Here is a 14,517-nt window from a genome sequence, read left to right as displayed (position 1 = left end):
AAAAATAATAAAATACATATGTCCTAAGGAATAAAAGAAAATGTAGCATTTATTATTTTTGATTGAAGGAAATACATCTTTTGAAATAAGAAAGAATAATATACTGAACTAATGCTGAGATACTGTATAGAGTGCATAATACCCCCTACTGTAAAATATCTGTATATTAGAAGTCACCTCTGTGACCTTATAAAGGCACAAGGTCAAAGGACATTATTTTTTATAATGCAAAAGTATCAATCAGTGTTGGACGGGCCCATCGGGATACCAGGAAATGCCCTGTGTCAGTGGGCCTCCTATTCCTAATAACCATTTGGCCTATTTCATGGTCATTCCCTACTTATATATGGAAAAATATGTATAATAAATAGAGGGATAGGTTATAGCAAAGGTATTGGATCCGTTATCCAGAAAGATCCAAATTACGGAAAGGCTGTCTCCCATAAACTCCATAGACCCAATACTTTTATACAGGTCATTAAACTCCTTGGAGGCTTCTAATATATTCATATTTTACAGGGGGTATACTACTGCAATACACACATTTCAGTCAAGTGACACAAATTACATCACTAATCATCAATTATAATTGATGACATCCTTATGCGTCATTTTTAATGGATACATCTTTATAAGTTATTCCTGCTCTTCAGATTTTTATAGGCATAATATATCCTCATATGTAACACAGGTATATAACAATATTAAAAGTAACTGAGGTGTGCAAGTGCAAGTGCGGCAGTGTCGGACTGGGATGCCAGGGGCCCACCAGAAAACCTTAGGCTGAGGGCCCAGTTTCCAAGCTACTGTATCATACTCCTCACTGAACCTCTTTATTCTTCTAGTCTTTTTTCTCTACATACTATACTATATTCCTCCATGATTAAACCTCTTTGTTCCAATAAAGAAATGGGGAATGACCCTGAAATAGGCCAAATAGTTAAAAAGCAAGGGCCCACTGACACCTGGGCCCACCGGAAGTTTTCCTGGTATCCAGGTGGGCCAGTCCGACACCGAAGTGCTGTGACTTCTTATCTGCTTATATTTGACAACAGGGGTACATTATTATTCATAATAGGCACATTTCAGTGAGTCGTGATACAATTTACGTTAAGTAATAGTTATAGGCAACTGGCATGTATTGTTTCCCTGAAAAATTCATGAAACTGTTGGGAAAATGTCACTGAAATGCCATGAAGTCAATAGGAAGGAGAAATTACATTGTGGTTGATGTGTTTTTGTTGGGGTTGGTTCAGATGCACAGTTTTATGGAAGGCTTTCTGCTCCCTCTGATTCGGACTGGGGTCAATGCTCCCACCTCTGCCAACCGTATTTTCACCAGTCTACATACTTTTCATCTCTCCACTACACACCCTCTCCTCTGCTACTTACTCACTGCCATCATTCTGTCTGAACCTCCACTGAGTAAAATAAAGATGGCCATGTGTTTCACAGTGGAAGGTATGCCCATCTTTCATTTTATTTTTATCTTTCCAAAGTTTTGCGTTCACTTGCGGCCAGGCAGCAGGGTCCAACAGGATTGGGGCCCACCAAGATTTTTCCCAGTATCCTGGTGGGCCAGTCTGACCCTGCCAGACAGTAACCAATGACATCACTAGGCACCTTTTCTAAGAATATATTTTACAAGATATTCATACTCTTATGTATTAGAAGGGTGTTAATACCTCCAAGGAGTTCCATGATCACATTAGGCATGAGGCCAATTGCTTTCATGGAGGTCATGGTCATTAAAAGGGAATACATTGTTTCTTACAGTAAGATGTGGCAGTACAGTAAGAAGAGGCATCTTTAAGTATTTCATCAGAGGCTCCTCTGATGATGCACCCAATGGTGTGAAATGCGTCAGGAGGGTGTGGCTTACAAGAATTTTCTTCCAACATGCCCAAACTTCCATATAGGGCCTGACACCCCTTACCCACACGGGGGAACCTTGCTATCATTGCTATACTGTAGGTACTGATCATGGGTCTATTAACATACTGTACAACTAGCCATACATATGAGCTGCTCAATAAACATTGTGGTCCTCTCCATATAATTTACAGTACTTTTTAAAAAAAAAATTATGGGGTTATGTAATAAAAGTCACTAAGTTTGCACAGGGGCTGTAACTCATAACAACAAATTAAGCAGGTAGAATTTACTGGTCACTTGTTTAAATGCAAACATCTTATTGATTGCTATATGTTACTGCTCCTGGGCAAACTTGCTGCCTTATATTACATATGGGGGTTAGTCTCTCAGACCTAAGCAATCAAGTCTGCAACTGAAGGATGAATGAATAGCAAAAGCCTAAATAGTGTATATTCAGATAAAAAAAAGTAACCATTTACTGGTCTCCAAAAGCTGTTCCCCTTTATTAATCTGTAACTGGGCATTGTGGGAGTTGAAAACTGAAATGCAAGTATAATTTTTTATTCCACTGATAAAGGATAAAGATATGCAAAGATAAAGGATAAACATGGCAGGGCCAAGGTATCATCTTGTTCCAACAATGAAATCACGCACACAGGATAGGATCGCCCTTGCTAGCAGATGTACTCATGCCTCACGGGTAGGAAATAATTTATTACACTGTATAATAAAAGTTCTTTCCTGTACAAAATCCTGAAACATCTGAAAAAAACCCCCCAGTACTTGTGATTGTCAAGTAGTATAATTATGCCTCAGAATAATAAAGGGCAATTATATGTAAGATAGAAGTTGATCCTTTTGAATTTATGAAGTATATTAATTACAAATTTGAATCATTATAGAATACCAATTGTTTGGATTTTATCACACCAAATGTTACTTTTTTTATCACAATCATAAATTTGGTGAGTGGTCTGTTTGTCTTGTCAGAATTTTATCAGCCAAAGCATATTTAGTATTTGTAGAAATCCAAGTAGCTGTTATAGATTGTATCTGCATATTGGATTTTGGTTTCGGATAGTTGAAGGGAGGTGCTTTTCATATTACGTGAGAATAAAAGACATTTTTAAAGACATATTCTAATATACTCTTGTATTGCATTGCTCTATTGCAGTGATCCCCAACCAGTAGCTCGTGAGCAACATGTTGCTCTCCAACCCCTTGGATGTTGCTCTCAGTGGCCTCAAATCAGGTGCTTATTTTTAAATTCCAGGATTGGAAGCAAGTTTTAATTGCATAAAAACTAAGTATAGTGCCAAATAGAGTCTCCTGTAGGCTGCCAGTTCACATAGAGGCTACCAAATAGCCAATAGTAGCCCTTATTTGGCACCCCAAGGGACTTGTGTTGCTTGTGTTGCTCCCCAACTCTTTTTACAGTTGAATGTGGCTCACGGGTAAGGGTAAAAAAGGTTGGGGACCCCTGCTCTATTGCATACTATCAAGTGGTTTTGGTGAACAATCCTAGCCTAGGACATGCACCCAGACATAAAGCAGCTAAGATGTAAGTGCATTTATTGGCGACTTTTTATGTGCCTTGGGTTAATAATATTCTCTGAATCATATTTTTTGCAGTAATATCAGTAATCTTATGGCATGTTTAGGGGTTATACAATGCTCTGAATCCATTTTTTTCTGCAATTAACTTATTGGCATCCTGTGCTTAATGCAATGTCCTAATTACGTTTTCTGCAGTAATTTTACTTGCATGCCTGGGGTTAATGGCATGCTCTAGATCCATTTTCTGCTGTGACATTGCAATGCTCTGAATTAATTTTTTGCTGTGAACTTATACACATGCCTGGGATTAATGCAGTTATCTGGGTCAATTTGCTGTGAACTTACAGACATGTCTGGGTTTAATGCAATGCTCTGGACCAATTTTCTGCAGTCATCTTACTGGCATGTCTGGGTCATTATGGCTAAAGGAAGTGTGGTAAAAAGACACAGCCTAACATTGTCTGCATGATTTAGATGCTTCTTATTATATTGCAATCTTTACTTGAGATTCAGTGTTCCCTAAAGCTAGTAAGACAACATACCTGCAGGTCTGTATATTTTGGCAGTCCCATGCATTTAAAAATAAATGTGCTGTTCCTAAGATATGATTTATGGAGACTGGGGATGCTTTTCTCACCATCAGATCTATCCTTAGCTGTGAGCATTGCATTTTACTTATTGTTTTCATGTAACCACATCTGTCGTTGTTATAGAGAACTTGGCAAAGTCTACTTGTTTCAGTGTAAAAAACACCCTTGTACACAGCCAATATTTTATGTTATCAAACAGCTCTGTTCCTCTGTTCTGCAGAATGGCTCATTGGAGAATTGGAGACTTGGGATAAAACAAACATGTTAGGTCATGTGAACATAAAATCATGCTTTATAATAGCTCTTTGCTGGTGGTTGGGAAATGCCTGATACACTAGGCTTTTATTATTCCGCTGAACTCCATATTTTTATTACAGTGACATCGTCAGTCCCATATGTCCATAAATATAATTGTGACAAATACATATCAGCTGTATAATTGATATGATATATATATATATATATATATATATATATATATATATATATATATGGGCCCATTTACTTAGTTTGAGTGAAGGAATAGAATAAAAAAAACTTCGAATTTCGAATGTTTTTTTTGGCTACTTCGACCTTCAACTACGACTACCACTTCGACTTTGAATCGATCGATTCGAACTAAAAATCGTTAGACTATACGACTATTCGATAGTCGAAGTACTGTCTCTTTAAAAAAAACTTTGACCCCCTACTTCGCCACCTAAAACCTACCAAGTCAATGTTAGCCTATGGGGAAGGTCCCCATAGGTTTTGGAACAATTTTTAGGACGAAGAAAAATCGTTCAATCGATGGATTAAAATCCTTCGATATTCGAAGTCGAAGGATTTCAATTCGGCAGTCGAATATCGAGGGTTAATTAACCATCGATATTCGACCATAAGTAAATTTGCCCCAAAGTGTATGCTTTGGGTCACTAACCATTAAATACCTTTTGGCAAGCAAATTTTTAAAAGCAGTGATGTGATGAAAGGGCAACAAGTATAAGTATGATAAATATTAACAGGAAAGTTTTGGATATTGTGTTCTTAAAATAAGGCACCCGGCCAACCTTCCCAACCACTGCAACCAATATATGTGCCCGCCCCGCACCCTAACCCCATATTCGCCCATATTCCATCAGGGTAAGACCAAGCAGACTGGGTGCCCTAGTTTAAAAGGTTTATATCAGCTACCAATAATATCTCTGCGTATATTGCTTATATTATCTGACAGTATCAGTGGGAGACTGTCACTACTATTTGTCGGACTTGACTTTGGTACGGTTGCTGCCTGTCAATCACTGGCCATTACACAGGCGGATTTGTTATTTTTCCTTCTTATTTTAATCTAAATGATTAATGGTAAATAGTTAGACTGAAACAAACGAGCGCTAGTCAAACAATGAATAAAATCTGCACATCTATGGCCAGCTTTAGGCAGGTGCTCCTTCTACCAACCGTAGTTCCGGCCCTGTCCGCCATGCTCCCTGCTCCACTTCATTGGATAATATCTGCGGACTTTGAGTGATGATTCTATGCATTTCAATGGAGCAGGTATGTTGGGTTTCAGGTACAAATTACTCACAGAGATAGACATGTTACTGCTTGAATAAGAAAGAGAGGGGCTTGAATAAGAAAGACCACTGAAAATACCGGGAGTGTCATAAGGACGTCTGTTTAAAGCCTGTGCTAACCCTTTTTGATACAAAGTAGTAGTTGCTCACGCACACCTGTCTGTGTAGATAATTCCAATTTCCTTGGTGCACAGTGATAGAGGTAACCGGCAACCTCAAATCTGATACTAAGAAAAGGCACACTGGCACACAAGCTGTGAATGCAGGTGAACACCTTGCAAAGTTTTATTACCGGAAGTGCAACGTTTCGGGGAAAGCCCCTTTGTCAAGCATGATGCTTGACAAAGGGGCTTGCCCCGAAACGTTGCACTTCCGGTAATAAAACTTTGCAAGGTGTTCACCTGCATTCACAGCTTGTGTGCCAGTGTGCCTTTTCTTCCTAATCCTTTTTGATGACATCAGAGGTTACATCAACAGAAGGGTCAGTGTGTTGCCAATTACATAGGAGGGGTGGTGTGGTTGACACCCGCAGGCTGGGGCCCGACTAGAAATTTGACCAAATTAAGGGTATTTTGTAAGCCCAAACCAGGCAGACCTTTGGACTGCAGGTCCCATTGGATATGGGCCGACAGGCACATCACCGCTTCATACCCCCAAACTGGAAAACAATTTCTCTCAAGAAAGAAAATACTTTATCTCTTTTCGTCTCTCACCCAATCCAAACAAGGCAGGGGGGACATATGGCAGCATTTTTGCGATGTAATAATATATTTAACTACAAGGATTAAGCATTTAAAAGCACAAAGTGACCTATAAAATCTCCAGCTCTGCACTGAGGGTTGTGTAGTACAGCGAGACAGGGGGAAAGAAGACGATGAAAAAAACGGATGGAACTCGAGAGCATCTGGAAAAGCTAAAGAGCTAAAAGTAAAGTTGCTGCCAATACAGAGCTGGAGACAACAAACAGGAAATGCCCAGGATGGAGGTCGCTGCTCTGATACCATGGACTGTTCTCCGAAACTGGATCTGAAACCCTCCCTCGACAAATTATATCCCATTCTTACAACTGTATCACTGTTTCAACGGTGCTGTGCCCTTTGTGTAGTTATATGAAAGAGATGTCACCTTGCTTACTTTGCCTTTATTTTACTTTGGTCAACTATTGGTTACCCAAATATTGTCAGACTGCAACTACCAGTTAATTCCAGCAAATTATCCAAGGTTAAAACAAGATGGAAGCTATAGTCCATCGCCCTAACAAGGGTGCATTCTTAAAGGTTCACCTTTAATTTTACTTTTAGTATGTTATTGAATGGACAATTCTAAGCAACGTTTCAGCTGGTCTTCATTATTTATTTTTGGTAGTTTTTTTAATTATTTGCCTTCTTCTAATTCCTTCTAGCTTTCAAATGATCCCATCTAAAAACAAATGCTCAGTATAGCTGCACATTTGTGGTCATTGCTACTAGTTATTACTCTTTCTATTCAGGCCTCTCCTATTTATATTCCCCAGTCTCTTATTCAAATCACTGCATGGTTGCTAGGGTAATTTGGACTCTAGGAACCAGATTGCTGAAATTGTAAACTGGAGAGCTACTGAAGAAATACAAATAATAATAAATGAAAAGTGATTGCAAATTGTCTCAGAATATCACTCTCTACATTATACTAAAAGATGAAAACCGCCTTTGAGGCAATACTACTCGATTCAACTTTTTGCTCGGCTATCGACGGCACCAGAATATTCTTGGCTTCATACTGATGGCACTGAATTGCAGTTCTATACAGTGCGCAAACTGCAAAAAATTTAGTTTTTTGGTATGTAATAAAAGATTAACAATAAAAATGAAATAGCAATGATCAGAGGAACGCATGATGCCTGGGCGGCAGCCTCAATTTCCACTCTATATTCGGGTTCTTTGGAAAGCTGAGGAGGACAATATGAAGATATCTGAACACACACATTAAAAATCTAAACGTTCCATTTTTAAAAACATAGTTCACGGGTAAATTTTACTGAAGGCTTGTGGTGGTTAAGCCTCCCTAAACCAACACCAAAGAATTTCTGGTAACAAACAGAACAGAGGTATTATACAGTACATGAGTTGTCACGGAACTGCATTTATCCTGTCAAGTGTTCTGGGGCTATTCTACATGGAACTGCCACTGTATTTATCCTGCCGTGTTTTATGGGACATTAGATTTACGGAATTGCCACTTTGTTTATCCTGCCATGTGTTCTGGGAAGTATAAAAAAGTCGCTGTATTTACCTTATCATGAGCTTTTGGAACAGGAGGGTTGCGCCAAATTCAGAACAACACATTGGAGTTCCCCAGTGAGTTCCCCAGTGAGTTCAAGATAAAATAATTTTTTTCTTTCAGTTATAAAACAAATTAGACATATAAAACTATTTATGACCCGGAGATAAATTTGCAAAATGTTTAAATCCTAATTAAATGGACTGATAATCAGTGATGGGCGAATTTCTCCCATTTCACTTTGCAAAAAAATGTGCGAATTTCCAGCAAAGTTTGCGAAACGCTGAAAAAAGTGACGAAAAATTGTGAAAATCTAAATTGACGTCCGAAAAGTCTCTCTCGTCAATTTTTACACTGGTGTTAAAGTCAATGGGCGTCCAAATTTTTTGCGGTGAAATGCGGAAATTATCAGCGAAATCACTACTGATAATTTGGGCACTGTCGGGTCCAAGATTTGGGAAATGCTGCAACTGGGCTGCTTCTGGTTTTCTGAGAATCAGAATATGAAAACCCCACTAGGAAAAGAAATCCCAAACAGATTCCAGAGGTCTGGTTGTTCAGGCAGAAAACCTGACAGGTGGCAGAAGCATCCTCTTACTACAGAAGAAGCTCCAACCAGCCGGGGAGCAGTAACCATTAATGTCAAGATGTTGGTGCAATACACGCTGTAAGATTCATAGACACAGGCCTGAAAGCTGAAACTGGCCAATGTTGCAGAGCTATAAGTCCCAGGTGCAAGGACAGCTGGAAGAATGTTTTAGAACTTCTGTACCGAGCTGAAAACAGAAAAAAATCCAGGTGTGGTTCTTAAACAGACTGGGGATGGGATAAAGCATTATGCTTTATAATTTCTTTATTTTGACAAAAGAGATGTATAGGATCTGTTATCCGGAAACCTGTTATCCAGTAAGCTCAGAATTATGGACAGGCCATCTCCAATAGACTATTTTCATCAAATCAAATTTTTAAAAATGATTTTCTTTACAGATTCCTCTGTAATAACAAAACATTACATTGTACTTGATGTAAACTAAGATGCAGGCATGGGACCTGTTATCCAAAATGTTTGGAACCATGAAAATCATGTAAACCCAATAGGCTGGTTTTGCTTCCATTTAGACATAGAAAAAGGGAAATAGGAAATAGGGAAAAAGGAAATCAAAAATTTGCATTATTTGGATAACATGAAGTCTATAGGAGACTTTCTGTAATTCTGAGCTTTCTGCATAACCAGTTTCTGGATAACGGATCCCATACCTGTATAACTGATGCTTATTGGAAGCAAAACCAACCTATTGGGTAAATTTAATGTTTACATGATTTTTTATATTCACATTTTTATTAATTTTACATTCCATTAACAATCAAATGTATACTGACCAATTAACAGTTATAATATAGCAAGTCCTAGTAGACCTAAGATATGAAGATCCAAATTAAGTAAATATCCGTTATCCGGAAAACAAGCATTCTGCATAACAGGTCCCATACCTGTATTATTATTGGTTCAGCTGATAGAACTCCATGGGTGTTTTTACCTGTGATACCTTACGACGTATTGGATGCGCCGAATCTAATGTAAGTAATACAAATGTCGCACGTAGAAGTTGATTGCATGCAACACGACACCACTGTCGGATGAAGACGCAACATGCAGCGTTCGCATCCGACAGTCGTGTCATGCTGGATGCAATCAATTTCTACGTGCGACATTTGTATTACTTATATTCGATTCGGCGCATCCAACGTGACGCTTGTGATTAGTCCCATCGCATCGGAACGGAAGGTATCGCAGGTTAAAATCGCCTGTGGAGTTCTACCCTTATTGTGCTGGTAGGTGAGAGTCACATTGGAGAATGATTTTGCATGGTTAAATAAGTGTTTTATTTATATACTGTTTTATGGAGGACTTTGTGTTTTGTAGCCAGGGTCTGTTTGTAGACAGAGCGCCACCAGAGGAGAGCAATCCTATGGGCCCCATTGTAGTTACATTCCCATCAGCCCTTTCTTATTTCCAACACAGGTCAATATAACAACAACAGCACTGACTCCATCATGTGAGCGCTAGAAGGCCAAGCCTACCCCTTATTATAGCCACTGTAAAAAAAATTATTATCTTTTATACATTTGTGTATTTTTTGGCAAAGGTTGACCTTGTTTTCCAGGTTTGGTTCCTAAAAACCCTTTCTTTAATTGTATCCCAAATGAAAACCAGACCAGAAACTCAGTTTGACCCTGATTTCTTGGAAGGATAAATGGTATATTACCTTTGTTGAGTTAATATAATATGAATACTATCCAGATGAGTAACATTTTGAGACTAGATACATAGCTATATTAGCACAACAGCTAGGACTGATGAATGAGCCGTGTGCATTTTTCCAAGATAAGCACGAGATTAAAAATAGCCTTTTTATGGCTATTGTACGCCCTGTAAGGATTGGTAAAATAAAATAACAAGGTGTTCCCGTTGTCATTAGCAAAAGGTTATGTGACACAAGAGCAGATGTTTGATAAGAGTCAAGGCTCATGCATATTACATAGTCACCGGCTGCCAGCCTTGCTCATATTGGGCCAGTACTATAGAATGGATTTAATCCCCGCCTAGGCAAATGATTCTTTATTAAAGAGACATATTCCATTGAATCGTTTACTCTTTAGTAATTTTCTTAATTGCAAAAAAAGTAAAGGTTATTAAGCTAGAATCCAAATGGCATGAACTTCTTTTTAAACCACTTCTCCCACCTAATCTGCTAAGGCAAAGAATCAGCTGTCATGCTTTCTGTTTGTGTCTGGGACAAGGTTTATTCTGTATAAACCACCTAACTTGTACTCTAGTCTGTGCAGGGTAAAGTTTGAGTTATTTATTCACTTAGTTCACTCTTTATTCCACTTATCTTTCCCACTGTGTGTGCAGGTACATCTACATAGTAACATAGTAAATTTGGTTGAATGACACCCATCAAGTTCAACCTTTTAAGTCTCTATTTATATAACCTGCCTATCTGCCAGTTGATCCAGAGGAAGGCAAAAACCCTTCTGAAGCCTCTCCAGTTTGCCTCAGAGGTGGGAAAAATTCCTTCCTGACTCGAAGATGGCAATTGGAATAGTCCCTGAATTAATTTGTATTATGAGCTATCTTCCATAACCCTGTATTCCCTCACTTGCTAAAAAGCCATCCAACCCCTTCATAAAGCTATCATCCAGTACTAGTTACTTCCCCTGTACTACAGTGTAGTTACTTATTCTGGATATACCACCTTTTTTCATTCTTCATATACCCTCCACGTTGTCTTTTGTCTGTGCAGGGTACATCAGTAGTTACTTGCGCTTTATATACCACCCACCTCTTGCCCTATCTGTGCCGGTGTCGGACTGGGCAAGCAGGACACCAGCAACTCGGAACTGCTCCCCTCTCTGTCCCAAAATGCGACACCAACAGAGATAACAAGGTACGTTTTTTTTAGGAGGGAGAGGGGGTTGCGGAGTGAGTATTCTAAGTCTAAGCCTGATCCCTATCCACTGTGGTCCCTTTACTAAAGGCAATCAAGAAGCATTGGGAAGCTACTCCCTGCTACAGATCCTCGATGGAGCACACAGCTGCTCTTGCTAGTTAATCTCTCTATCTCACTCTCCTAGAGAGTCTATAACAGAACTATCTGTTCTAGCTAAACCTCGTTCACGGGGTTACCTGGTCCCTGACTTAATCTCTAAAGGTTCAGGTCCCTTTAGGGTGCTGGCTTTACTGGGTCTTGGTGTACCCAGGCTCAATGAGAACAACCAGTAGGTAAGGACACCAGCAGCCAAAGAGGAAGATCCACCCCTTTCCCAGCACTATATTGAAGTGTGGCAGGAAGTGGTCATTACACCCCTTGGCCAATAACACTGGTTATGTAAATACCTAGATACATAGGTTTTGCCTAGTAACTAGGAAGAAAGGAGAAAGGGTAGGGATTTAAAGGCATAGGGGCGATTTAACCCCTATGGGTCCCTACACTCTCTTTTTCTATACCACGCATCCTGTGCTTTTTCTATGTAATTACTTCTTCTGTAGACAATACCCACTTGCCTTCTCTGTACTCTGTATCTTTATTTAACTTATTCTAACTTATTCTTTATATACCACCCACTATGTGCCCATGCACAGGGGGAGATGCACACACATGTGCTGATGAGTAGGGAGTGTATACACTACCCACCTTGCCTTCTGTCTGAGTAGGGTACATCTGCCATTAGTTTGTATGCTCCTATTGTACAGCACTGCTGAATAGGTTGGTGCTTTACAAACACATGATGATAATACATCCTGAAATGTTTGTCTGAGGAGTACCCACCCAACGCCTGAAATAGTTCATTAAGATTTGTTTAACGTTATCAGAGATTAAGGAAACAATGATTTTAACACTTGGGGGGTAAAGATACAAAGTGATTCTGGGAGAAGAGCTGTGGGGGACATTCAATTGCTTGCTCAGGAAATCACAATCAGATGTGAGCAGCTCACAGACATAACATGCTTTGCATACTTGTGGCTGACGCAAGCTGAGCTTTTCCTGTTTTATGGATGTATATGATCGAGGATGTTACTGTTTGATTGAAGCAGAGGTAAAGTTTGAAAAACGTTGCTAAATTGCATGCCAAAATACCGTACCCATAAAATCCCCATCTCTGGAGGGAGGGTACGGTTTGCTTTGTGTGTCATATCTAAGCAATCTGGGGGTAAGTACAGTCACTTCCAGGTCTTTTATTCTGCTCAGAAAGAGTACAGAGTGTAGCATGCCCCTTTCAATAAAACAAATGTGTCTTTTAACTAGTATCCAATGTGACTGTAGTCTATAAACGGGTCAGATAAATTATAACTCACTGTCTATAGTAAATAAGTCAGAGGGGCAATGCTAAGGGGAATGTCTGAGCTGTTTATATAAACTATAATAATACTGAATATCCATAGATTGTGTAAAATGGGAGGATAATTATATCTTACCAACTTAATCACCAATCCAATTTTCTCTTAGACAGTACAATATTAAAGCATATTTGTATTAATACATGAGCTACCATCATGCTTTTTTGAACTAAGGTAGTCTTCATTTATTACAGCAATAGGACCACATGTTTATGACCTGTATGTTGTTTTACTGGGGTCGTTTGTGAATGCCTCTAGTGATGAAATTAATATGGCCAGAAATCACTGGGCTCCATACTACTTAGCCGGCAAGGCCTGGTGTAGGACTGGCTTTCTGGATTAGTAGGCACTCTATTCCCACGGGTGGAACTGGAAAGTCAAAGTAAAGGAACTGCAGACTTTATTACAGACAAGGAGTGAATAAACACACAGCCTTACATGTTTCATGCATGCAGGCACTCAGGGGCAAATTTACTAAAGGGCGAAGTGGCTAAAGCTAGCGCAAATTCACCAGCATGACGTCATTTCGTTACTTCGCCAATTTACTAACGGGTGCTGGCGTAAATTCGCTAGCGAAGTGGACCTACTCTAGCGCTACTCCGCACCCTTACGTCAGGCGAAGTTGCGCTATGGCGAAGGGACATAACTACGCTAATTCACTAACTTGCGGATTTTACTGAACGTTACCTCTTGGGCCAGACTTGCCTTCACCACCTCAGACCAGGCAAAGTGCAATAGAATAGATAGGGCTTGCTTCAAAAAAAAATTGACATTTTTTCTAAGTCACAAAAAACTTTTTTAAGGGTGATAGGCTGAAAAAGATTGTAAATTGTTTTTGGGGGTACCCTCCTTCCCCCCTCAGTGCTTAATGCTTCCAACTCCAAATGCAGGAACAAAGAACATGGAGCCAGATTTACACAGGATTCTTATTGGAGGATTATTTTGCAGTTAAATGCCGCTATGGGCCCTGGAGAGCTGGGGCAAAGGTTTACTGAGCAATATTGCTTTAAGATGTTTTTGGCATACAGTTAACAGTATGCGCAACCATGATAATATATGAAAGTATGCTTAGATGTGTAGTCTAGCAATGTAGTTGATCAGTGCAGCCAGCAAGGTTTAGTGTCTTAAGGAAGGCGTAAGTCCCCTTTAACACATTGCTTGGATGAGAGTGTATGGCAGTTCCCTCATATGAATATAAACAAAAAATATAGGAGAAAACATGGTGCATTGGGGAGAGAAACTTATGCTGGTATGTTTTACTGAACATGAAAAATAAAGTTAATATGGCACATACTTTGCCTTTAATTATACGATTATTAGTCATTGTATAAGCAGGCTACATGTTGTACTCAAATACTTCATTTTTCTGAAACCCAGCAATATGAGCTATGCAAGCTATTTGCCCTTTGTAGCCTTTCTGTACAAAAGGAAGAATCATGAAGTGGCTGGTAATTTGCTGGAGAGCTCTGGCAAAAAAAAGTCATCCGGAATTCTAATTTTCCATAGCAGATATATCCTGCCTGATCCAGGCTATGCATATATATCAGCATCCAAAAGCCTCTCTGAAATGTCTAGATCTCTGCCAGGCATATTTATCAAAGGAGCCTAAACGTGCCACATCATTTCCCAATGCATACAAATTTCTCTGGTTACACATACACAATAAGGGAAGTCTCCCCTTTCATTCCCATAGTCTCAGCAAATAAAATACAGATGGCTGCAGAGTTATGTAGAACAGCACCGGATATTCTAGCCGATTGGGTTATTTTCTTTAACAAAG

At 39.3% G+C, this 14,517-nt stretch overlaps 1 protein-coding gene across 3 annotated transcripts in view; it reads right to left on the bottom strand.

Annotated features, from left to right (window-relative positions):
* LOC100653508 (non-muscle caldesmon) overlaps positions 1-14,517 on the bottom strand; it is a 121,819-nt gene that overhangs the window by 68,171 nt on the left and 39,131 nt on the right.

Source organism: Xenopus laevis, chromosome 3L (genome assembly GCF_017654675.1).
Source record: "Xenopus laevis strain J_2021 chromosome 3L, Xenopus_laevis_v10.1, whole genome shotgun sequence".
Taxonomy (NCBI): Eukaryota; Metazoa; Chordata; class Amphibia; order Anura; family Pipidae; genus Xenopus; species Xenopus laevis.
This window is presented reverse-complemented; position numbering and strand designations above follow the sequence as displayed.